Source organism: Ranitomeya imitator, chromosome 5, assembly GCF_032444005.1.
Source record: "Ranitomeya imitator isolate aRanImi1 chromosome 5, aRanImi1.pri, whole genome shotgun sequence".
NCBI classification, from domain to species: domain Eukaryota; kingdom Metazoa; phylum Chordata; class Amphibia; order Anura; family Dendrobatidae; genus Ranitomeya; species Ranitomeya imitator.
The window spans coordinates 177,352,308-177,379,864 of record NC_091286.1 but is presented as its reverse complement, the minus strand read 5'-3'; the positions used below and the strand labels follow the sequence as shown (position 1 = coordinate 177,379,864).

Sequence of the window (27,557 nt, the reverse complement as noted above, 5' to 3'; positions counted from 1 at the left end):
GCAGCTGTGGAGCGGCGTCATGGATTCGCTAGAGCAGAGGAGCGGCGTTCCCCATACCGGATATGGTCACACATTCACCCAAACATCCAGGTGTACCAAGATGGCTATCCTAGCGGCAGATGCAGGTTTATACTCCCCTGATGATTCCATAGGATGAAACGTGTCGGGAGACGCTGGCCATAGCTGAGGCTTCTACTTTTCTCACCACTACAGGGGGACTCCAGATAGAGAGGAATCTCTCCAAAATTTCCGGTGAGATCCACCCATATATATTTGGGGATTTTTTTGCACACATGTTGGTTAGACGGCGGTGTACAGTTGTTTATTTTGGACGTAGGTGTTAGATTTAAAGCCTCATTGCTATGCTGCTACAAACTGACAGTGACTGTGATTTGTGTTGAAAAGGATGCATGTGAATATACAACTAGTGGGAAAAGCCTCCTGATATAACACCACTGGAGACAGACAGGCATAGTGGTTAATGCAGGTCCTTAGATTCCTTTAAAAGCCTCCTAATATAACACTGTGGGCTGGTATCTGATATTAATTAACCACTTTTGTATGACTGGTTCTGATAACTGTACACAGGTGCTTCGAAAGGCTGGATATCAGTCTGCATTTATGATTTCAGTAAAATATCAGTCCAGGTTAACGTATGACCCGTATGGTGGACTGTTTGGAAATACAATGCCGATAGATTGAATTTGCATTTTTCCAAGGGGTCTAAAAGATATATGCTTGCTTTCCCACTGTATATATAGTGGTATTTGGCATCATCCCTTAGACTGGTAATATACCAGAATAGGGAACAATCGGTACTGTCATTTTATTGTATGTATTTATGTTAGTCCTCCCTTCTGTGTAGGGTATAGGGCACTTTCCTCACTAGGTTTCCCTTCCCCCATGTGCAGTGTTTTTGGTGTTACATGTCGCATTTTTTGAATTTTTAACGTAACTTAATAAAAGTGAAGTTTTAGGTATCCAATTGCTATTTTCTACTTTGAGTTACTCATTGGATTACGCACCCTGCTTATATATACTTCTTAACTAATTATCATAACATTACAATTTTTGTTAAAACAAAAAAGAGGGTCAACCCTCCCCTGGACGAGTTTTGATTCCAAAAAAATAGTACCCAATGCAACATCAATATTAGCTATGTACCTAAACACTTTATCATGTTAATCAGCTCTGTTTTTTTGTACAAAATGGCAAAAAATAACATTGTAAGAGAAAATAGATTATTCCTGTAATCATGTAGGGAAAGCATCTTTCAAGGTAAATTAATGTCAATACATTAGTGTACTTACAAAGTTGTGTCTGCTCCGCACGTGGCCGTTGGGCATAATCTGGGAATAGGATCCCACAGATGGTCCTCCAAGCTGCCTCTTTCCTGGCACGGTTTGAATAATTAGGATCCCGCTGGTCCCAGATTTCTGGCCTTTCTTGGACCAGGATGAGGAGCATATCCACGTTTATTATGCTGGCCATGATGCTTGCAACTCCGTGGAGGCGAGCGGCAGACTTCCGGGATTGTCTGTGTGGCTTTTTCAGCTAATTAGCATGTCTTAGCTTCCTGATTGATGGCTTGGCACAATTCCTTGCACCTGGCGATGTCTGGAGATGTCTAGCATATTTCTCGCAAGTCACACGCATGGTCCGTGTGTAATCCGTAATTTTCTCGGCCCCATAGACTTTCATTGGCGTATTTTTTGCACAATACGGTGACAAACGCAGCATGCTGCGATTTTCTATGGTCGTAGAAGACCGTATAATAAGGATCTGTAAAATACTGCTGATAGGAGCTGGGCCATAGAGAATCATTGTACTGTGTGCAATCCGTATTTTCAGCACCTCTCATACGGCCGTAAAACTCGCTAGTGTGACGCCGGCCTTATCCCTTAGCAAACATCCAGAAGGGGAGAAGTGACATCACACACACATCTCAGCAGACTCCGCCCATAATTACTGCAGTGCAGTAATGTGAGCTAGTTGTGCACTAGGTTTTTGTCAAATTTCAGTAGCTGCTCCCCCTAGTGTTTAAAAGTGGAAATGCCAAACTTTTTAAAATTATTTTTCATATTTTACTAAATTATAAACAAATGATAATATTTTTTTAAGAAAATGTAAACATTAATTCTTTACATTTTTTCAATTTCTGGAATTTTTTGTTTTTGCTGGCACCTTCCCTTTAAGGTGCGTCACCCAGATGTAAAGCTAACATATTAAACACCTTCTTCTCCACAGTATTCACGGTTGAAAATGAAATGCTAGGTGAAATCCCAAGAAACAATGAAAACCGTATATTAAGGGTCACCAATCTAACCCAAGAAGAGGTGCGAAACTGGCTAAATAAGATTAAAATAGATAAATCTCCGGGTCCGGATGGCATACACCCACGAGTACTAAGAGAACTAAGTAATGTAATAGATAAACCATTATTTCTTATTTTTAGGGACTCTATAGCGACAGGGTCTGTTCCGAAGGACTGGCACATAGCAAATGTGGTGCCAATATTTAAAAAGGGCTCTAAAAGTCAACCTGGAAATTATAGGCCAGTAAGTCTAACCTCTATTGTTGGTAAAATATTTGAAGGGTTTCTGAGGGATGTTATTCTGGATTATCTCAATGAGAATAACTGTTTAACTCCATATCAGCATGGGTTTATGAGAAATCACTCCTGTCAAACCAATCTAATCAGTTTTTATGAAGAGGTAAGCTATAGGCTGGACCACGGTGAGTCATTGGACGTGGTATATCTCGATTTTTCCAAAGCGTTTGATACCGTGCCGCACAAGAGGTTGGTACACAAAATGAGAATGCTTGGTCTGGGGGAAAATGTTTGTAAATGGGTTAGTAACTGGCTTAGTGATAGAAAGCAAAGGGTGGTTATAAATGGTATAGTCTCTAACTGGGTCGCTGTGACCAGTGGGGTACCGCAGGGGTCAGTATTGGGACCTATTCTCTTCAACATATTCATTAATGATCTGGTAGAAGGTTTGCACAATAAAATATCGATATTTTCAGATGATACAAAACTATGTAAAGCAGTTAATACAAGAGAAGATAGTATTCTGCTACAGATGGATCTGGATAAGTTGGAAACTTGGGCTGAAAGGTGGCAGATGAGGTTTAACAATGATAAATGTAAGGTTATACACATGGGAAGAAGGAATCAATATCACCATTACACACTGAACGGGAAACCACTGGGTAAATCTGACAGGGAGAAGGACTTGGGGATCCTAGTTAATGATAAACTTACCTGGAGCAGCCAGTGCCAGGCAGCAGCTGCCAAGGCAAACAGGATCATGGGGTGCATTAAAAGAGGTCTGGATACACATGATGAGAGCATTATACTGCCTCTGTACAAATCCCTAGTTAGACCGCACATGGAGTACTGTGTCCAGTTGTTGCTATAAATACATTTCTTTATCTAAATAAAAAAAAACAATAAAAGTACACATATTTAGTATTGTCGCGTCCGTAACGACCCGACCAATAAAACTGTCCCACTAGTTAACCCCTTCAGGGAACACGGAAAAAAAAAAAAAAAAAAACGAGGCAAAAAACAACACTTTATTATCATACCGCCAAACAAAAAGTGGAATAACACGTGATCAAAAAGATGGATATAAATAACCATGTACCGCTGAAAACGTCATCTTGTCCCGCCAAAAATGAGCCACCATACAGCGTCATCAAAGAAAAAATAAAAAAGTTATAGTCCTCAGAATAAAGCGATGCAAAAATAATAATTTTTTCTATAAAATAGTTTTTATCGTATAAAAGCGCCAAAACATAATAAAAAATGATATAAATGAGATATCGCTGTAATGGTACTGAACCAAAGAATAAAACTGCTTTATCTATTTTACCAAACGCGGAACGGTATAAACGCCTCCCCCAAAAGAAATTCATGAATAGCTGGTTTTTGGTCATTCTGCCTCACAAAAATCGGAATAAAAAGTGATAAAAAAATGTCACATGCCCGAAAATGTTACCAATAAAAACATCAACTCGTCCTGCAAAAAACAAGACCTCACATGACTCTGTGGACCCAAATATGGAAAAATTATAGCTTTCAAAATGTAGTAACGCAAAAAATATTTTTTGCAATAAAAAGCGTCTTTCAGTGTGTGACGGCTGCCAATCATAAAAATCCACTAAAAAATCCACTATAAAAGTAAATCTAACCCCCCTTCATCACCCCCTTAGTTAGGGGAAAAAAAAAAAATGTATTTATTTCCATTTTCCCATTAGGGTTAGGGCTAGGGTTATGGTTAGGTCTAGGGCTAGGGTTCCGGCTAGGGTTAAGGCTATAGTTAGGGTTGGGGCTAAAGTTAGGGTTTAGATTACATTACATTTATAGTTGGGAATAGGGTTGGGATTAGGGTTAGGGGTGTGTCAGGGTTAGGGGTGTGGTTAGGGCTACCGTTGGGAATAGGGTTAGGGGTGTGTTTGGACTAGGGTTTCAGTTAGAATTGGGGGTTTCCACTGTTTAGGCACATCAGGGGCTCTCCAAACGCAACATGGCGTCCGATCTCAATTCCAGCCAATTCTGCGTTGAAAAAGTAAAACAGTGCTCCTTCCCTTCCGAGCTCTCCCGTGCGCCTAAACAGGGGTTTACCCCAACATATGGGGTATCAGCGTACTCAGGACAAATTGGACAACAATTTCAACTGTTACCCTTGGAAAAATACAAAACTGGAGGCTAAAAAATAATTTTTGTGGAAAAAAAAAGAATTGTTATTTTCACGGCTCTGCGTTATAAACTGTAGTGAAACACTTGCGGGTTTAAAGTTCTCACAACACATCCAGATGAGTTCCTTAGGGGGTCTACTTTCCAAAATGGTGTCACTTGTTTCAATGTTTAGGCACATCAGTGGCTTTCTAAACGCAACATGGCGTCCCATCTCAATACCAGTAAATTTTGCATTGAAAAGTCAAATGGCGCTCCTTCCCTTCCGAGCTCTGCCATGCGCCCAAGCAGTGGTTTACCCCCACATATTGGGTACCAACATACTCAGGACAAATTGTACAACAACTTTTGGGGTCTAATTTCTTCTCTTACCCTTGAGAAAATAAAAAATTGGGGGCGAAAAGATCATTTTTGTGAAAAAATATGATTTTTTATTTATACAGCTCTGCATTATTAACTTCTGTAAAACACTTGTTGGGTCAAAGTGCTCACCACACATCTAGATAACTTCCTTCCTTAGGGGGTCTTCTTTCCAAAATGGTGTCACTTGAAGGGGGTTTCAATGTTTAGGCACATCAGTGCCTCTCCAAACGCAACATGGCATTCCATCTCAATTCCTGTCAAATTTGAATTGAAAAGTCAAACGGCGCTCTTTCCCTTCCGAGCTTTCCCTTGCGCCTAAACAGTGGTTTACCCCCACATATGGGGTATCGGTGTACTCAGGACAAATTGTACAACAAGTTTTGTGGTCCATTTTCTCCTCTTGGTAAAACAAATTGGAGCTGCAGTAAATGTTTTGTGAAAAAAAGTTAAATGTTCATTTTTATTTAAACATTGCAAAAATTCCTGTGAAATACCTGAAATGTTAATAAACTTCTTAAATGTGATTTTGAGCACCTTGAGGGGTGCAGTTTTTAGAATGGTGTCACACTTCGTTATTTTCTATCATATAGACCCCTCAAAATGACTTCAAATGTGATGTGGTCCCTAAAAAAAAATGGTGTTGTAAAAATGAGAAATTGCTGGTCAACTTTTAACCCTTATAACTCCCTAACAAAAAAATTTTTGGTTTCAAAATTGTGCTGATGTAAAGTAGACATGTGGAAATGTTACTTATTAAGTATTTTGTGTGACATATCTCTGTGATTTAATTGCATAAAAATTAAAAGTTGGAAAATTGTGCAATTTTAAAATTTTCACCAAATTTCCATTTTTTTCACAAATAAACGCAGGTAATATCAAAGAATTTTACCATTGTCATGAAGTACAATATGTCACGAGAAAACAATGTCAGAATCACTGGGATCCATTGAAGTGTTCCAGAGTTATAACCTCATAAAGGGACAGTGGTCAGAATTGTAAAAATTGGCCCGGTCATTAACGTCCAAACCACCCTTGGGGGTAAAGGGGTTAATGCAGAGGTGAATTTTAGCTGTTCTTATTTTCCTGTGGCAAGGTGACAGGGAGGCGAGTGCCCAGCACAGCCATGACATCATGTCTCTCTGATGCCAGGCACTCGCGGCCACAAGAGGAGGCAGGAACGTCGGGAAGTGACAGACAACCTGGAGCAAACTGGGGAAGAGGGAGTCATGTCACGTGACAGGCATCACGTGTGTTTCGCGCTGGAGGAGGAGGTGAGGGGGGCGGCGGTAGAGCGATAGGCCCCGCATATAGAGAGACACCGGGCAGCGGAGGAGAGCGGCTCCTGCCCCAAGGTAAGCTGCGGCCGTGGCTGCTCCTCCTGTAATCCGCCGCGGCCTGTTGCTCCTGAGTAATGGGGCTGCTCGCCGGGTATTTGTGTGCGTTCATTGTCAGTGAGCGGCTCCCCCAGCGCTGCTGTGTGCCGCTGATGTAATGTGCGGCGGGCAGCACCGGGTGCGGCGGGCAGGGGTCTCCCGATCACGGCTGTGTGCTGGGCACAGGTATCACAATGGCTGGGTAATGGTCCTGGCAGACCCCGCATCCTTCTGGAGTGGAATGTTACCCGTTTCTCTGGCGGCCACGAATTCTACCTCTCGGATCTCCTTCCTCATTATAGTTGGCCGTTTTTGCTTTGTTCTTCGCTGCTACTGAATACCTTGTTGCTTTTTACCATTGTAGTTCAGTGATCTTGTAAAACTGCATTTGTGTGAAGAAGCAGGCAATCCCCAGGCTTTACTGGCTGATTACATCCATTGTCCCTCCCAGTAGTGTGTGGAAATGACAGCAAGTGTTGGTTAAGTGTCCAATATATAGTGTACCGGTCTGCATACAGTATGCGTACTGTCGTCTCACGGCCACGGTGTACGTGGACCCGGACACTGTCGTCTCACGGCCACGGTGTACGTGGACCCGGACACTGTCGTCTCACGGCCACGGTGTACGTGGACCCGGACACTGTCGTCTCACGGCCACGGTGTACGTGGACCCGGACACTGTCGTCTCACGGCCACGGTGTACGTGGACCCGGACACTGTCGTCTCACGGCCACGGTGTACGTGGACCCGGACACTGTCGTCTCACGGCCACGGTGTACGTGGACCCGGACACTGTCGTCTCACGGCCACGGTGTACGTGGACCCGGACACTGTCGTCTCACGGCCACGGTGTACGTGGACCCGGACACTGTCGTCTCACGGCCACGGTGTACGTGGACCCGGACACTGTCGTCTCACGGCCACGGTGTACGTGGACCCGGACACTGTCGTCTCACGGCCACGGTGTACGTGGACATCGTGAACTTTCTACACATTGTCCTTATTGGAATAGTCTGTTGTCATAAATTATATCATTAAGGTTCTGGAGACAATAGATGACAAGGGGAACCTTGTGGTACGCTCCTAGTAACCCAGGAAATCCTTAACAATGCCATGCATGCACTGGTACTATGTCTATGAATGCCATGTCTGTGCTGTTTGATAATTTATTTTAGGCTTGTAGCATTTTTGTTTTTATACAAACATGTTTCCAATATAGTTAGTTGCAGATACAAATACTGCAGATTTTTATGTCTGTATTTTGCTTCAAAAGTTCCAGAATGATTATTGTGTATAAATCATTAAGGCCGGGGTCACACTTGCGAGTTCGATGCGAGAAACTCGCGCATCAAGTCCCCGCACTGCTGCCGGCACTCAAGTGTACGGCTACATGTGTTTCTATGCAGCTGCACACTCTGGTCCCGAGTGCCGGAACTTGATGTGAGAGACTCACTTGAGTTTCACGCATTGTGACCCCGGCCTATTTCTGACATTCAGCCATGGGCTTCTGATGGCCTGAACTGCTTGCACCTCCAGCATAGCAACACTTCCACCTAACCTTATCCATCTGACATGGTGAGATTCTCCAGCATGTGCTGTTGCCATGGCAACTGTACCCACCCATAGAGTAGCAGTCGCTGCTCCAGTAAAAAAATATTTGGACCCCCTACACAATACTTCTCAGGTGTGGTACTGTTGTCATGGCAACTGTATCCTTCAATGCACAGGGGTGTTTCATTTTATTATGAACAGAAATAAGAGCTGCACAATTGGAAACTATCAAAAAAGATAAGACCCTAAGTTCTGCGAATTGTCCAACCACATTTTACTAGGCTATGGTGCAAACATAATCAAGCTTTTGCTGTAAATAATGACAGTGAAAAGTTCTAGTCCATGATTTCTTTAAAGAAGTTGTCCACTACTATAACGTTTTGTTTCATAAATCTTGCTATTATGCGCCACTGAAAACATCCACTGTGTTTATTTTAGCAATATTACCTTTTATCATGTTGTAGCAGCACATCCTCAGTGCTAGATCCAGCTCTCATGGGGTTAATCGACAACTTCCTTTCTCCTGACTTATTGTGCTCTAATACTACAAGTTCCATGATGCATTGCACTGGCCTGTAAGCCCGAACATACCACACCCACTCCAAAACACACCCAAACCCTCCCTCCTCTCTCTTCAAAAAGATTTGTGATGTCCTTTCTGTCCAACCTCCTCTTTTACATTTGTCCAACCCACACTCCATTACAGATAGATAGGTAGATAGATATGTATCTATATATCTATATCTGTTTCCATAGATATGTCAATATCCATGTTTCTGAACCCCTGGAGCTTTTTTCGTTTATCGCTCCCCTTCTTTCCAGAGCCATAATGTTTCCGTCAATATGGCCATGTGAGGGCTTATCTTTTGCGGGACAAGTTCTACTTTTGAACAACACCATTGGTTTTACCATGTCGTGTAACAGAAAATGTAAAAAAAATTCAAAGTGCGATGAAATTGAAAAAAAAAAAAGTGCAATCCCACATTTGTTTTTTGCTAGGTTCACTAAATGCTAAGGCTGTGTGCACACGTTGCGGATTTGATTGCAGATCCGCAGGTTTTTTTTTCTGCACAGAATTGCATCAAATCCGCAGTGTAGTGCACAACCTATGTAAGTCCATGGGAGCCGCAGACTTGTGCACATGCTGCGGAAAAAGCCGCACCGAAACGTAGATTTTTTTTTTTTTCCGCAGCATGTCACTACTTTTGTGCCGAACTGCAGCGTTTCTGGACCCTTAGACTTGCATTGAGTTGGGCACATCCGCAGCAAAACTGCAGATGTAAAAAAGATGTGCAGTTTTGCTGCGGATGTGCGTCCGAGAAACGCTGCAGTTCGGGAGGAATGAAGTGTGTGGATGGTGACTGTGTGCATGTATGTATGTGTGTGCGGGCGGGGTCTGTGGGCTGTTTGGGTGTGTGCGGGACTGTTCGGGTGTGTGTGCAGGCATTATCCGATCTGCAACTAATTCGGATGTAAAACTGCACCAAAAACTGCATTAAAAACGCATCAAAACCGCACCAAAAACTGCATCAAAACTGCACAAAAAAGGCATAAAAAAGGTATAAAAACCGCACCAAAAACGCATAAAAAATGCTGCTGTGTTTTCTGCAAGGAGATGCAGATTTTGTGCAGAAAATCCTGCACCCAAATCTGCAACGTGTGCACACAGCCTAAAACTGACCTGCCATTATCATTCTCCAGGTCAGTACGAGTTCATCGACACCAAACATGTCTAGGTTTTTTTTTTTTATGTAAGTGGTGAAAAAAAATTCCAAACTTTGCTAAAATAAAAATAAAATAATTGCGCCATTTTCAGATACCCGTAGCGTCTATATTTTCTGAGATAGCGGGTTGGGTAAGGGCTAATTTTTTTGCGTAACGAGCTGACGTTTTTAGTGATACCACTTTTGTGCAGATATGTTCTTTTGATCACCCGTTATTGCATTTTAATGCAATGTCGCGGCGACCAAAAAAACATAATTTTGGCTTTTGAATCTTTTTTTTCTCGCTACGCCGTTTAGCGATTATGTAATTTTTTTTTTTTTTTTTTTTTGTTGAAAACAGCTGATCTGTTGCAGCTTTGAAGTGGGCTCACCGCCGAAGCCCACCTCAAAACGGGGGATACTGCCAGCTGATATAATATTCCGTCAGCTGGCAGAAAGGGGTTAGTGAACAATGTTTCAGTTAAAAAAAAAAAAAAAAATGTTGTGGGCACCAGCACATTTTTCTGTGCCAGAGGGGGAAAGCCGATGGCCGGGGGCCAATATTTGTAGCCTGGGAAGGGGGTAATACCTATGGCCCCCTCCCAGGCTATGAATATCAGCCCGCAGCTGTCTGTGTAGCCTTTACTGGCTATTTAAAATAGGGGGACCCACCCAAAAAATGACGTGGGGTCCTCCTATATTTTATAGTCAGAAAGGCTACGCAGACAGCTGCGGGCTGATATTCATAGCATAGAGAGGTGCAATGGATATTGCCCCTCCCCGGCTACAAATACCAGCCCGCAGCCTCTCCTGTAAGATGCGCCAATTCCGGCACTTAGCCCCTCTCTTCCCACTCCCGAGTAGGTGTGGGATATGGGGTAATAAGGGGTTGATGTCACCTTGCTATTGTATGGTTACATTAAGCCTGGCTAATAAAGGAGAGGCGTCAATATGACGCCTATTCATTATTAATCCTATAGTAGTGAAAGGGTTAAAAAAATACACAGCCAGAAAAAAGTATTTTAACCCCTTTCTGACATTGGACGTACTATCCCGTCGAGGTGGGGTGGGCCCCAATGACCACCGACGGGATAGTACGTCATATGCGATCGGAAGCGCTCACGGGGGGAGCGCGGCCGATCACGGCCATGTGTCAGCTGCCTGTCATCCTACCTCCCTCTCTGCTCCAGGCCCGGATCCAAGATGTCCGCGGCATCCCGGTCCTGCAGGGAGGGAGGTGGCTTCACAGAGCCTGCTCAGAGCAGGCACTGTGAAGCCTGCAGTGCTGTAAGTCAGATCGGTGATCTGACAGTGCTGTGCAAACTGTCAGATCACCGATGTGTGATGTCTCACCCCCCCCCCCCCCCCCCCCCCGGGACAAAGTAAAAAAGTAAAAAAAAAATTTTCCAAATGTGTAAAGAAAAATAAAAAAAAATATTCCTAAATAATGAAGAAAAAAATTATTCCCATAAATACATTTCTTTATCTAAATAATAAAAAAAAAACAAAAGTGCATATATTTAGTATCGCCGCGTCCGTAACGACCCGACCTATAAAACTGGCCCACTAGTTAATCCCTTCAGTAAACACCGTAAGAAAAAAAAAAAGCGAGGCAAAAAACAACGCTTTATTATCATACCGCCGAACATAAAGTGGAATAACACGCGATCAAAAAGACAGATATAAATAACCATGGTACCGCTGAAAGTCATCTTGTCCCGCAATAAACGAGCCGCCATACAGCATCATCAGCAAAAAAATAAAAAAGTTATAGTCCTCAGAATAAAGAGATGCAAAAATAATTATTTTTTTCTATAAAATAGTTTTTATCGTATAAAAGCGCCAAAACATAAAAAAATAATATAATTGAGGTATCGCTGTAATCGTACTGACCTGAAGAATAAAATTGCTTTATCAATTTTGCCAAACGCGGAACGGTATAAACGCCTCCCCCAAAAGAAATTCATGAATGGCTGGTTTTTGGTCATTCTGCCTCACAAAAATCGGAATAAAAAGCGATCAAAAAATGTCACGTGCCCGAAAATGTTACCGAAAAAAACGTCAACTCATCCCGCAAAAAACAAGACCTTGCATGACTCTGTGGACCAAAATATGGAAAAATTATAGCTCTCAAAATGTGGTAACGCAAAAAATATTTCCAGATCGTCCCTCATGACAGCACCACAGGAGGTTGCTCTTCATATCCTTGATAGTGACAGGAACACAGAAGATGTTAAATAGCCCCTCCCCACCTCCACCCCTCAGTGTTTTTCCTGTCCCTATCAGGGACAGACGCAGGAGAGAGTTCACCAGAAGATTAGGTTTTTCTCTTTACCTGATCCGAGGTCAGGTCTTGGAGCAGGAGCTCTGGAGAGCGGTCCATCCTCCTGGAGGGGGCTCTGGCCGCGAGAGTCTGGCGACTCCTGAAGTCGCACGATACCGCTGGAGGTCCCTCTGCGACTAGGTCGAGCTGTCTGCTCCCATGCGCTGCCTCATCCCCTCATCAAAGGGGGTGCTGAGGCTGCGGCGGCGGTGTCCGGCGCTCCCTCAGGCTCCACGTGCGGCCGGTGCTGGCGTCGCTCCCCTAACTTCCGGTCCGGCGCTACAGCCGAAGGTGACGACTTCCGGGGGGCGTGGCCAGATTCCGGGGGTCGGCGGCGCCGATTGTTTCCTGGGCGCCTGGAAGCTGCAGGGGGAGATCAGAGCGCAATGGCTGAAGATTATGCGCCGGTTTCCAGGTCCCAGGCTTGTCTGCATGTGTTCCAGATGACGCATGCGCAGTACAGCTGGGAACCTGAAATCACCGTGGAGGCCAGCAGCTGAGCTCGGAAGGAGGACGAATCAGATGTCTTGAAGCCGGGTAAGATTGCTACTTAATGACTGACATCTGACAGCACACTTGACCCAATAACATGGAAGGTGCTACTCGCCCAGACGTCCAATCCTTAGAGCTGCACACGGACCATGTGAGTAGTACGTGGTACGGGATGCATTCCAAAAAGTTAGTTCTGTACCTACAGGGATCTCCTTAACATTTCAGGATAAGGACATTCCCGAGAGGTCAACTACTAAAAAAAGGACTATTAGATGCCCATTGTGCACCACCAAACTCCCAGAGGGCTATAAGAAGAAATTATGCGAAAAATGCATCGCTAAACTTCTTAAAGACGAACAGGCTTCGCTGTTAGATAATATTAAATCTATGATTAGAGACGAAGTCCAAGCTACAGTGTCAATGATAATGGAAGAGTGGGAAGATGTGGGAAAAAAATTAGTAGTCCCGAGAGACTTCAAATACCGTCTTCCCTTTGACCCAGAAGAGACTAAAGTCTGGGAGTCGGTTCCAAAGATCGACATTCCTGTGGCCAAAGTCACAAGGAAAACGGCTATTCCCTTTGAGGACTCGTCAGGGTTAAAAGACCCAATGGATAAGAGGTCAGAAGATCTTCTTAAGAAAGCCTGGGAATCGTCAGCCGCCATTATGAAGACGAATATAGCGGCTACCTCTGTAGCAAGGTCCATGAGTCTTTGGGTGGACGAGCTGGAGAGTCATATTAAAAATAGAACTCCAAGGGAAGAAATCCTTAAATCCTTTTCAGTTTTAAAGATGGCGACTGATTTCATGGCAGATGCTTCAGCGGAATCCGTACGCTTTGCTGCCCGGAATAATGCACTGTCAAACGCAGCAAGAAGGGCCTTATGGCTGAGATCGTGGACGGGAGATACCCAATCCAAGAACAAGCTGTGTTCGATTCCATTCTCAGGTTCTCACGTCTTTGGTCCAGTCCTTGACAAGCTACTTGAAAAAGCGTCTGATAAGAAGAAAGGCTTCCCTGAGGAGAAGCCAAAGAAACCGCAATTCTTCCGAAAAACTCGCTCCCACCCAAGACAGGACTACAGAGGCAAGGGGAAGTCCGGTAGGTGGAGCTACCCTAAAAGAGGCAGAGGAAGAGGTTCCTTTCGAGACCAATCAACAGGACCCAGCAAACAATGACGCCAACAATATAGGAGGGAGACTACAATACTTCCAAGAAGGATGGCAGAACATAACTCAGAATCAGTGGATTCTACAGACAGTGGCACAGGGTTACAGGATAGAGTTTACTCATCTACCCCCCAAGAGATTCTGCTTAACACAGTCATCAGCAGTACATCAAAGGCTGATAACAGACATACAGGAACTCTTAGAATTAAACGTCATAATACCGGTACCCCATCATCAACATTTTCAGGGGCATTACTCCAGTCTGTTCTCCATAAGAAAATCAAACTGAGATTACCGAACAATAATAAACTTAAAACCATTAAACAAATGGGTGGCGTACAAACGCTTCAAGATGGAATCTCTCAAATCAATTGCACCGCTAATAAAAAATGAACTCTGTAATGTGCACGCTAGATCTCAAACATGCTTACTATCATGTTCCCATTCATCCCTCAGATCAAAAATTCCTCAGGTTCGCAATAAGAAACCACAAGAAAATACTTCATTTCCAGTTTCAGTGCCTACCATTTGGTCTCTCCTCTGCCCCAAGGATATTTACGAAGCTCATGACGGAGGTCATGGCCTACTTAAGAGAGAAGGAAGTTCTCATCGCACCATATCTGGACGATCTGTTGCTGATCGCAGATTCATCCCAACAGATGGAAGAATCCTTAGAAATAACCACGTCACTCCTGAAACGTCTGGGGTGGGTAATAAATGCAAAAAAATCAAGTCTCGAACCAGAGACGCAGAAGATATTTCTAGGGGTACTACTAAATTCCGAACTAGAATACTCCTTCCTACCAGACCAAAAACAACGGTCAATAAAAAAAGAACTTCAATCAATAAAAAAACGGAAATACATCTCCATCAGGAAAGCAATGAGGATTCTAGGTCTGATGACTTTTGCATTCCCAGTGTACAGTGGAGCCAGTTTCACTCCAGAACGCTTCAAAGGGAAGTTCTTTCGGTATGGAACGGAAGAAAAGATTCACTAGACAACAGGATGTGGTTACCCAGCAGGGTAAAGCAGTCCCTCTCATGGTGGATCAACATAAAAAAACCTCAAAAGAGGAAAACCATGGAAAATATCTCCATGCATAAATATAACCACCGATGCAAGCTCAAGGGGCTGGGGAGCCCACATAGAAGGTCGATACCTTCAGGGGACATGGCCACCATCGATACGCGACAGTTCCTCCAACTACAGGGAACTCAGAGCGGTCTGGGAAGCACTAAAAAGGTGCCAACACGAGATTCAGGGACACCACATCAGAGTCTTCTCAGACAACTCGACCACGGTAGCTTTTCTCCTACATCAAGGAGGACCAAGGCACCGTCCACTTCAGGCACTAGCAGAAGAAATATTCTCCTGGGCGGAAAATACCGTAAAGTCCATCACGGCAGTACACCTAAAAGGTTCACAGAACCAAATAGCGGACTTTCTCAGCAGAGAGAAGGTACAGCTGTCAGAATGGTCTCTAAACGAAGAAATCTTTACTCAGTTAATCCAACAGTGGGGCACCCCACAAATAGATTTATTCACCTCAAGGAGCAATACAAAAACGAAAGAATTCTTTTCGCTAAATCCAAGAGACAATCCAACTGGCATAGATGCATTGGCTCAACATTGGGACATGGAACTTGCATACGCGTTCCCTCCACTAGCCCTAATTCCCAGAGTTTTGAGGAAAATTCAGGAAAGTTTAGCCGTAGTAATCCTAATAGTGTCATATTGGCCCAAGAGGAGCTGGTTTCCTCTGCTGAAGTGGATGGCGGTGGAAGACCCAGTGTTACTACCACTAAGACGGGATCTTCTAATACAGGGACCATTGGTCCATCAAAATCTAAAGATGCTACAACTCTCAGCGTGGATCTTGAAAGGGAGATCTTGAGATCAAAAGGACTGTCTGAGTCAGTTATCTCGACCATGAAAAAAAGTAGAAAGCTGGTGACCTCGGCTATATACCAGAAAATTTGGAAGAAGTTTTGTGCACAGACCAATATTCCAATATCCGTTCTCCAACAACCTGATATTCCTCAAATACTAAATTTTCTCCAAACAGGTTTTGATATGGGCTTAAGACCTAGTACGCTAAAGGTACAAATCTCAGCTTTAACTGCCTTTTTATGACTATCCAATAGCGAATCATCCCTGGATAATGAGATACGTTGTGTAGCTTTAATGTATCAGACCAACAATACGAAGCTCAGTACCCTCATGGAACCTCACTTTGGTGCTAAATGAGCTACGGAAAGCTCCATACGAGCCACTTGATCAGGCAGACCTAAAATCTGTGACATTCAAGACTGTTTTCCTCGTCGCAATAACGACAGCAAGGCGAATAGGCGAAATTCAAGCCCTGTCCATAACAGATCCATACTTAAAGATACAAGAAGATTGCATCGTTTTAAAGTTGGATCCCTCATTTCTTCCAAAAGTTGTGACGGACTTTCACAGAAACCAGGAAATTAGTTTTACCCACGTTCTGCCAGAACTACAATAATGAAAAAGAACGTTCTCTTCATTCTCTGGATGTTAAGAGAACAGTGTTGCAGTATCTAAAACTTACAGACAGCTGGAGAATTGACTCTAATCTCTTTATCCAGATGTCCGGGAAAAATAGAGGCAAAAAAGCCTCAAAAGCGACTCTGGCCAGATGGATCAAATCTACCATTTGCGCTGCGTATATTTCAGCCGGTGAATCTCCTCCAGATCACCTAAAAGCCCACTCTCTGAGAGCAGTATCTGCTTCATGGGCAGAGAGTGCGGGTGCATCCATGGACCAAATTTGCCGGGCGGCAACTTGGTCTAGCTCAAATACCTTTTGCAAGCACTACAAGCTGGACGTTCTTTCAAAGCAACAGACTAGCTTTGGGAGAAAAGTCCTCAAAGCTGTAATCCCGCCCTAATAGGAGTTATTTGGTATTTCTCCTGTGGTGCTGTCATGAGGGACGATCTGGAAACTAGGAGTTAGTCATACCGGTAACGGTATTTCCAGGAGTCCATCATGACAGCACCCATTATTTGCCCCCCCTTGAACTACTGTCTAATATGTGATACGAACATGTAGAGAGGAAGTTCAATAAAATTGTGTTGTATCCATCCTGATGTGGTACTTTGTAAAATCACTGAGGGGTGGAGGTGGGGAGGGGCTATTTAACCTCTTCTGTGTTCCTGTCCCTATCAAGGATATGAAGAGCAACCTCCTGTGGGGCTGTCATGATGGACTCCTGGAAATACCGTTACCGGTATGACTAACTCCTAGATTTTTGCAATAAAAAGCGTCTTTTAGTGTGTGACGGCTGCCAATCATAAAAATCCACTAAAAACCCGCTATAAAAGTAAATCAAACCCCCCTTCATCACCCCGTTAGTTAGGGAAAAATTAAAAAAATGTATTTATTTCCATTTTCCCGTTAGGGTTGGGGCTAAAGTTATGGTTAGGGTTTAGATTACATTTACGGTTGGGATTAGGGTTAGGGGTGTGTCAGGGTTAGAGGTGTGGTTAGGGTTACTGTTGGGATTAGGGTTAGGGGTGTGTTTGGATTAGGGTTTCAGTTATAATTGGGGGGTTTCCACTGTTTAGGCACGTCAGGGGCTCTCCAAACGCGACATGGCGTCCGATCTCAATTCCAGCCAATTCTGCGTTGAAAAAGTAAAACAGTGCTCCTTCCCTTCCGAGCTCTCCCGTGTGCCCAAACAAGGGTTTACCCCAACATATGGGGTATCAGCGTACTCAGGACAAATTGGACAACAACTTTTGGGGTCCAATTTCTCCTGTTACCCTTGGGAAAATACAAAACTGGGGGCTAAAAAATAATTTTTGTGGGGAAAAAAGGATTTTTCATTTTCACGGCTCTGCGTTTATAAACTGTATTGAAACACTTGGGGGCTCAAAGTTCTCACAACACATCTAGATAAGTTCCTTAGGGGGTCTACTTTCCAAAATGGTGTCACTTGTGGGGGGTTTCTACTGTTTAGGTACACTAGGGGCTCTGCAAACGCAATGTGACACCTGCAGACCATTCCATCAGTCTGAATTCCAAATGGCGCTCCGTCCCTTCCGAGCCCTCCCATGCGCCCAAACAGTGCCCCCCCCCCCCCCCACATATGGGGAATCGGCGCACTTGGGACAAATTGGACATTGGGGTCCAATTTCTCCTGTTACCCTCGGGAAAATACAAAACTGGGGCTAAAAAATAATTTTTGTGGGAAAAAATTTGTTTTATTTTTACGGCTCTGCATTATAAACTTCTGTGAAGCCCTTGGTGGGTCAAAGCTGTTGTGAATTCCGCTCTTTGGCTCCCTCCGGTGGTTGTAAGTGGTATGGCTGCTCCTTGGATTTAGGTGTCAGCAGCTGCTTCCACTGATCGTCTTTTCTGCTCGGCTATTTATGCGTGGCTCTTTCCTTCAGCCAGTGCCACTTGTAAATGGTTCCTGGTTGGATTCACATCTCTTTGGATTTCCCTGTTATCCTGACCAGTTCAGCAAAGCTAAGTTCTTGCTTGCTCTTTTCTGTCCACAGGTTGTGGACTTATCCGTTCTGTGCTTTCTATGTTTGTTCAGCTTATCAGTAAGAATTAATTCTGTCTTGCTGGAAGCTCTGGGAAGCAGATTTACCCTCCACACCTTTAGTCAGGTGTGGAGATTTTTTGTAAACTCTGCGTGGATTTTTGTAGTGTTTTATACAGACCGCACAGTATTCCTTCCTGTCCTATCTAGCTAGACTGGCCTCCTGTGCTCATTCTGGTTTCATTCTGTGTATGTCTTTTCCCTCTCCACTCAGTCATTATTTGTGGGGGGCTAATCTATCCTTTGGGGATTTTCTCTGAGGCAAGATAGTTTTCCTGCTTCTATCTTTAGGGGTAGTTAGGTCTTAGGCTCTGACGAGGTGCCTAGGGAGAGTTAGGAGCATCCCACGGCTACTTCTAGTGTTGTGTTGAGCTTAGGGATTGCGGTCAGTACAGTTACCACTTCCTTCAGAGCTCGTTCCATGTTGCTCCTAAACCACCGCATCATAACACAAAGCGCTCAAAACACATCTAGATAAATTTCTTAGGGGGTCTACTTTCCAAAATGGTGTCACTTGTGGGGGGTTTCAATGTTTAAGCACATCAGTGGCTCTCCAAACGCAACATGGCGTCCCATCTCAATTCCTGTCAATTTTGCATTGAAAAGTCAAATGGCGCTCCTTCCCTTCCGAGCTCTTCCATGTTCCCAAACAGTGGTTTACCCCCACATATGGGGTATCAGCGTACTCAGGACAAATTGTACAACAACTTTTGTGGTCCATTTTCTCCTGTTACCCTTGGTAAAATAAAACAAATTGGAGCTGAATTAAATTTTTTGTGAACAAAAGTTAAATGTTCATTTTTATTTAAACATTCCAAAAATTTCTGTGAAGCACCAGAAGGATTAATAAACTTCTTGAATATGGTTTTGAGCACCTTGAGGGGTGCAGTTTTTAGAAAATACCCAAGTGCGACACCATTCTGTCATATAGACCCCTCAAAATGACTTCAAATGAGATCCCTAAAAAAAAAAAAAAAAAGTGTTGTAAAAATGAGAAATTACTGGTCAACTTTAAACCCTTATAAATCCCTAACAAAAAAAAAAATATAGTTACAAAATTGTGCTGATGTAAAGTAGACATGTGGGAAATGTTACTTATTAAGTATTTTGTGTGACATATCTCTGTGATTTAATTGCATAAAAATTCAAAGTTGGAAAATTGCGAAATTTTCATAATTTTCGCCAAATTTCCGTTTTTTTTTTTTCACAAACGCAGGTACTATCAAAGAATTTTTACCACTGTCATGAAGTACAATATGTCTCGAGAAAACAATATCAGAATCACTGGGATCCGTTGAAGTGTTCCAGAGTTATAACCTCATAAAGGGACAGTGGTCAGAATTGTAAAAATTTGCCCGGTCATCAACGTGCAAACCACCCTTGGGGTTAATATTCTTAATTTAATCATACTCACCATACTCGATCACCTGCATAAAATTAAAAATAATAAACCTAAAAATAATAAACCGTATACTCACTTTCCGCTGTAGTCCAATTAATAACGAGTGTCCCACAACGATCTCCCCTATAGAACACTGACGTCGGGTGCAAAGCTGTAAGAGAATTTTCCCACACAGCAGTGCCAGAAGTGAGTCTAGGGACTATTTCCAGGACGTCATCCTGACAGCACTCTGGAGGACGTTCTTCCTCCCTTGCTGGGACAGGAAACACACGAGAGTTCAAAAGGTCTGGTCCCACCCCCAAACCTCAGTGTTTTTCCTGTCCCTGCAAGGGACGCATGAGAGCAACTTACCGGAGCTCAGGGGGATTGTGCGGCTCGTCCAATACCCTTCCCCCTGTCAAGAGGCTCAGGGCAGATACCCTCCAGTGGGGGGTCCCTCTGCTCCAAAGACCAGGAGTGGACAAGGCTCCTGGAGGTAGCCGCTCCTCCCGGAGGGAGGCTCTCGGCTGCGGACACTGTTCCTGGAGGCCGGCGGTGCCCGGCTCGGCGTCTTTGAGCGGAAGTTCCCAGGGGCCGCGTCACTTCCGGTTTCGCGGCACCCGTTACCGTCACTTCCGGTAATGCTAATGTACGGGGGAGGTGTGCGTTCCAGCGCGGTTCAGTCGGCGGCTGTAGCGCTTCTGTTGGGAGCTCTGAGGACCTCTGCAAACATGGAAGGAAGCATGCCACCTGAGGAGGGGGTAAGTGCGCATAGCGCAAACTTCCCCACCGGCTCGCACAGACAGGTGTTCCTTACCTATTCCCTATCTTATATCGTTTAAGGATAAGGGTACCCCCGCTGTCCCGCCTGGTCCAGTTAAGAAATCCGGCAAGGCCTCTGGGAAGTCCAGTAGATGCCCCATATGTAGCGTAAAGCTGCCAGACTCGCACGGGAAAACCTTATGTGCAGATTGCACATCCAAGGTTATGAGAAATGAGCAGCCCTCACTGCTATCGGAAATGAGGTCCCTTATACGAGAGGAAGTCCAATCCTCTCTGTCTAGTATGATGGAAAGATCTAGCCCTATTCCTGTCCGCAAGAGGGCCAGAAAGGAACGGGACTTTAAAGAGCCAGAATTTTCCTCTGAAGATAGGTCTGATTCTGAAGACTTTGTCTCTGAAGAGGAAGGGGAGCTTCCTTCGGGAAGCCAGGACCACCAGAGGAAGTACCTCTTCCAGGCTGAGGATACGAATGATCTGGTGCAAGCGGTGCGGAGCACAATGCAAATAGAAGAAACTTCTAAACCGCAATCCAGGCAGGACCTGATGTTTGGGGGACTTATGTCGCGTCGGCAGGCAGTCTTCCCAGTTAGCGAGCATATCAAAGCCATGGTACTCGAAGAGTGGAAGGAGGCAGAACGTCGGCTGGTATTGTCCAAGGACTTTAAGGCTCGTCTGCCGTTTGACTCAGAGGAAGTAAAACTTTGGGACGAGATCCCCAAAGTGGATGTTCCTGTGGCAAAGGTTGCCAAAAGGACTGCTATTCCTTTCGAAGACTCATCAAACTTACGCCATCCCATGCATCGGAAAGCCGACGTACTGTTAAAAAGGACCTGGGAATCCTCTGCGGCGCTAATTAAGACCAACATTGCAGCTACCTCAGTAGCCCGGTCTATGTACCTTTGGTTGGGTCAATTAGAAGAGCATCCCTCTAATAAAACCCCGAGATCCTAAAATCTCTCCCTATAATGAGATCTGCCACGGCTTTTCTGTCCGACATGACGGCTGAATCCGTCAGATTTTCGGCCAGAAATAGTTCATTATCTAATGCGGCTAGGAGGGCGGTCTGGTTAAGATCATGGTCTGGAGATAATGCCTCTAAGACCAAGCTATGCTCAATCCCCTTTTCAGGTACAAGGGTATTCGGTCCATCTCTAGATACTATTCTAGAGTCAGCCTCTGACAAGAAAAAAGGGTTTCCGGAGGACAAGCCTAAGAGGTCGCAGTCCTTTCGGAGAGGGTTCCCCTTCAGGAGACAGTCAGACTTCAGAGGCGGTAGATCTAACAGGGGATTCAACAGGGGTTCACGTACCCAGGGTAATAGAAACAGGAATGTTTTCTTCAGCCCCTCCTCGAAATCTAAGTCTCAATGACGCCACCCTTATAGGGGGGAGGCTTCGTCACTTTTCAGACAGCTGGGCCCAAATCACCAAGAATCAGTGGGTTCTTCGGACTGTGGCAGAGGGCTACAGGATCGAGCTTTATTCCCCTCCACCAGACAGATACATTGTTCCTACGATGGTTCCTCGGGACTCGCCCATGATGATAGACTTAATGGGGATGCTTTCCTCTCAAATCATAATTCCAGTACCATCATTAGAAGTAGGCCAGGGTCACTACTCTTCCCTATTTTCAATAACGAAACCCTCCGGCGATTCTCGCACAATAGTGAACCTGAAACCCCTGAACCATTGGGTCAGGTACAAGAGGTTCCGTATGGAGTCATTTCGTTCGGCAATCCTCCTCATAGATCAGAACGATGTAATGTGCACTTTCGACCTGAAAAGTGCCTATTATCAGGTTCCCATTCACCCTCTTTCTCAGAGGCTTCTGAGGTTTGCGGTAGTTCTGCCATCTGGGACCTGTCACTTCCAGTTTCAGAGCCTTCCGTTCGGCCTTGCATCGGCTCCTCGGATCTTTACTAAGTTGGTGTCGGAGATTGTTGCTTTTCTAAGGAACCAAGGAATCAGAATAATTCCTTATCTCGACGACTTCCTCCTGGTGGCAAGTACTCCGGAGATTCTAGTAGATCACAGCAACCGAACCTTATCTGTGATGGAACAGTTAGGTTGGGTCATAAATTGGCAGAAATCTGACTTAACTCCGGAACACAAGAAGATCTTCCTGGGAGTGTGTTTGGATTTGGTAAACAGAATATCGCTTCTACCAGAGTCCAAGCTGGAGGCAATACGGATCCAGGTCAGACTCTTACTAGAACACAGAGTCTCAGTAAGGATGGCCATGAGAATGCTAAGCCTAATGACGGCATGCATACCATGTGTAAGATGGGCACAGTTCCATTCAAGACCTCTGCAGAGATTAATCCTCTCCAAATGGGACCGGCATCAGTCTTCTCTGGACAATATTTTAAAGCTGACGTATCAGGTACGAAGGTCTCTCCTTTGGTGGACAAACCCAGAGAAGTTAAGGAACGGGGTACTATGGTCCACCGATCCCTATGTGGTAATCACAACAGACGCCAGCGCCTGGGTCTGGGGTGCTCATTTAAAAGGCAGGATTCTACAGGGCAGATGGCCTTCAGACGTCGTTCACAGCTCCTCCAACTTCAAAGAACTGTATGCTGTTTGGGAGGCCTTGAAAAGGAACAATCAGATTCTGGAGAATCGACATGTCAGGATTATATCCGACAATGTGACTACGGTTTCCTTTCTGAAGCATCAAGGAGGTCCAAGGCACTATCGACTTCAGGAACTGGCAGGGAGAATATTTCGCTGGGCAGAAAGATCGGTCCTTTCCATCTCTGCGGTTCACCTAGAAGGCTCCCAGAACATCATTGCAGACTTCCTGAGCAGGAGAAGAGTGTTTCCAACAGAGTGGGAACTCAACCAGGATATCTTCCGGGATTTGTGTCTTCGCTGGGGAACTCCCATTATAGACCTTTTTGCAAACAGAAGAAATTCGAAGGTCTCAAAATCCTTCTCTCTGAACCCGCGGGATCTTCCGGAAGGGATAGACTGTCTGAGCCAGGATTGGACAGAACCTCTCTTATGCCTTCCCTCCTCTGGCATTAATCCCTGCCGTTCTCAAGAAGATCAAGGAAGACCGGGCTCGAGTTATTCTGTTTGTGCCATACTGGCCGAAAAGAAGTTGGTTCTCCCGTCTGGTAGACCTAGCAGTCGAGAACCCAGTAGAGCTGCCTCTCAGGACAGATGTAATCCACCAGGGTCCTGTGTATCACCCAAATCCAGAGAAGCTCCATCTTTCGGCCTGGATCCTGAAGGGATGATCTTGAAGGCCAGAGGGCTATCAAGTCAAGTAATTGCCACAATCAAGGCCAGTAGGAAGCCTGTCACGTCGGCAATTTATTTGAAGATCTGGAGACGATTCTGTCTGGAGGGTGGCAGGTCTGAGATTGCGGCAGGCACTCCCGACTTACCTAGAATTCTAGATTTCCTGCAGTCTGGGTTTGACAAAGGTCTCAAACCAAGCACCCTGAAAGTGCAGCTCTCCGCACTTGGCTCCTTTTTTTGACTATCCTCTAGCATCTCACCCTTGGATAGTCAGGTTTATCAGAACCACCCAGAGGTTACGCCCCACCATTAGGCAACTGTCGCCTTCCTGGGACCTTAATTTGGTCCTCAGATTTCTCTGTAAAGATATTTACGCCTCAGCTGATAATATGCCCATTTCAGTTCTAACACGAAAGACAGCGTTCTTAGTAGCTATTACCACAGCTAAGAGAGTGGGGGAGATTCAGGCTCTGAGTACTAGGGATCCGTACCTTCAGTTTAGAGATGAAAGCTTAATCCTCAAACTTGATCCCTCGTTTATTTCAAAAGTAGCAACTCTTAAAAATAGGAACCAGGAAATCGTGTTACCATCCTTCTGCAATAATCCGGCTAATGCTAAGGAGAAAACTTTGCATTCTCTAGATGTCAGACAGGCTGTCCTTGACTATCTGGCAGCCACCAACTCTTGGCGTATTGATCCAAATTTGTTTATTTTGTTTGGTGGGAGGAATAAGGGCAAAAAGGCTTCTAAGGCCTCTATCGCTCGTTGGATCACTTCGGTGATCTCTGAGGCCTACCGATCAGAGGGGATTCCTCCTCCGGGGGGTCTACATGCACACTCTACTCGAGGGATAGCTACATCTTGGGCAGAGAGGGCTGGTGCCTCTCTAGAACAGATCTGTAGGGCGGCAACATGGGCCAGTGCTAATACCTTTTGTAAACATTATAAACTCTATGTTTTGTCTGGTTATCATACTGCTTTCGGGAGAAAGGTTCTCCAAGCGGTAATCCCACCCTGAGGAGGTGCTTTGGTACTCTCCAGAGCGCTGTCAGGATGACGTCCTGGAAAATGGGTATTAAGCTTACCGTTAATTATGTTTCCAGGAGTCCATCCTGACAGCACGGGTAGTTCCCCCCCCTGGTAATATGGATTGGCATAATATAACTCTGGCAGAGTTGTAGTGTGTTCCTAGCATATGATGTAATATGTGTCTGATATTTAATGTAATATGTTCAATTGACCTTTAAAATATCTTTTCTGCATTTCCTTGAGGCGGTTCTTGTTACAACACTGAGGTTTGGGGGTGGGACCGGACCTTTTGAACTCTCATGTGTTTCCTGTCCCAGCAAGGGAGGAAGGACGTCCTCCAGAGTGCTGTCAGGATGGACTCCTGGAAACATAATTAACGGTAAGCTTAATACCTATTTTTCTCACAGGGGCGTAGGAATACATTGTGGGGAATATATTGTGGAGGGATGCCCTCCATCATTGTATTCCTGGTGAGCGGTCGCATCAGCTGATGCTGCTGGTCTCCACGGGAGACCGTCCAGGGACATGCGTTTTAATTGGATTTCTGTGGATTAGGGAGTATAATGTTTATTTTAATATTTTTTTTTTTACAGGTGACACTGGCTTCGGGGATCAAGGTGACAAGTGATGGTGAGTATGTACTCTATTGTATATGTACTGTATGTGGCATGGTGTATGTTGTGTGGTGCAATGCGCAGGTCAGATGTTGCATGCCACATGGTGCATATTGTATGTTGTATGTCGCTTGTGTTATGTTGCATGTAGTATGTTGCATGGTGTATGTTCTGTGTGTAATGTATGTTGTATGTACTGTATGTGTTTTTTTTTTTTTTTTTTTTTAAATTTCATTTCAACACATTAGCCGGATGATGGGACTACTACTGTCCCATCATTGGCTAATGTGTCACTCTCTGTCACTGTTGCAGGCAGAGCCCGATGGGACTTGTAGTCCCATCGGATGATGCCTGCACACAGTGACACACACACACCCACACCAATGCCCTCCACCCCCTCCTCCGTGCGAAGCTGACCCACTGCACAAAGCAGACCGACCGCACAAAGCAGACCCACCACACAGCCCCCCGCCCGCACACTCCCAGCACCTTCTGCAGACCCACCGCCAGCAGATCCACCGATGGCTGATTCACCACGCAGACCCCCCGCTGCTGCCGCACATCCCAGCACATGAGTGTGGCGGGCAAGCAGACCCGAGCATATCAGCACAGCCCGCAGATCCCAGCCCAGCCCCGCAGTCTGACCCCAGCACTGCCCACAGCACAGTCACTCTTGATGAGTGACCGCTGTCTGTGGAGGCTGGGTCATGCCTGCTCATGAGGTCATGTCAATTTCCAGTGTCTGGAAATTGACGTGATGTCGGCGGAAATTAGCGGCGGCTGCAGCCTGGGGGTCGCGTGACCCGGACTCAGCCGCCATAGCGCCGCTCACAGGCGAAAATGGCACCATAAGGTATTTGTGGTATTGGTGATTTAAGGGCATGAAAATTCAAATGTTCGCCAAATTTCCATTTTTTTTTCACATATAAGTCACATCAAAGAAATTTTATCTGTACAATGTCACGAGAAAACATTGTCAGAATCATCGGGATCCGTTAAAGCGTTAGAACTCGAACTTCTTAAAGGGACAGTGGTCAGAATGGTAAAAATTGGCCTGGTCATTAAAATGCAAATCACCCTTGGGGGGCTAAAAGGGGCTAAAGGGAATGTCACCCCATTTTTGGCCTATAAGCTAAAGGTACCGTTACACTAAACGACTTACCAACGATCACGACCAGCGAGACGACCTGGCCGTGATCGTTGGTAAATCGTTGTGTCGTCGCTGGGGAGCTGTCACACAGACAGCTCTCTCCAGCGACCAACGATCAGGGGAAAGACTTCGGCATCGTTGAAACTGTCTTCAACGATGCCGAAGTCCCCTGGTAACCAGGTTAAACATTGGGTTACTAAGTGCAGGGCCGCGCTTACGTCCTGTCACGTCCCCCGGCATCCACAGGGTTAAAACTGATTTCGGCAGGAGAGCTGCTAATGTACGGGCTTCGGCTGAGAGCTTCCCTGCACTGACTGTGTCTGCGCCGGCCGTAAAGCATAGCACAGCGGTGACTCGAGTATGAGCCTAGGGTGGAAAATGCAGCAGCTACCGGTAAATTTGAAAAATAAAAATATATACCAATAAAAGTAAAATTAATTGAGACATCAGTAAGTTAAGTGTTTTTGAATATCCATATTGAATCCGGAGCCCCATATAATGCTCCATGCAGTTCATGATGGCCCCCATAAGATGCTCCATACAAAATACGCCCCATATAATGCTCCTTGCAGTTCTTTATGGCGCCATAGATGCCCCATATAATGCTCTATGCAGTTCATTATGGCCCCATAGATGCCCAATATAATGCTCCATGCAGTTCTTTATGGCCCCATATAATGCTCCATGCAGTTCATTATGGCCCCATAGATGGTCCATATAAAATTGTGCCACATGTAATGCTGCTGCTGCACTAAAAAAAAAAAAAAAAATTACATACTCTCCCCTCTTGCTGCCCGCTGCTCCTCAGCATTCCGTCTCTCCGCAGTGACTGTCCAGGCAGAGGGCGGCGCGCACATTAATACGTCATCGCATCCTCTGACCTGAACAGTGAGTGCAGAGGATGCGGAAGATGGAGCGTCGGTGGAAAGGTGAATATGAAATACTCTCCTGCTCCGGGAGGTCCCTGCATGTCCTTTGGTCTTCGGGCACGGCAGCTTCTTCCTGTAGTGAGCGGTCACATGGTACCGCTCATTACAGTAATGAATATGCGGCTCCACCCCTATGGGAGTGGAGTGGATATTCATTACTTTAAAGAGCT

The 27,557-nt window shown here is 45.0% G+C and overlaps 1 protein-coding gene across 1 annotated transcript in view; it reads left to right on the top strand.

Moving 5' to 3' along the window:
- Positions 1–6,227: 6,227 nt before the first annotated feature.
- Positions 6,228–27,557, top strand: part of TULP4 (TUB like protein 4) — an 860,077-nt gene continuing 838,747 nt past the window's right edge. Inside the window, exon 1 of the mRNA XM_069769358.1 lies at positions 6,228–6,417. The gene's annotated coding sequence lies outside the window, so the exon portion shown is untranslated. The remainder of the gene's footprint in view (positions 6,418–27,557) is intronic.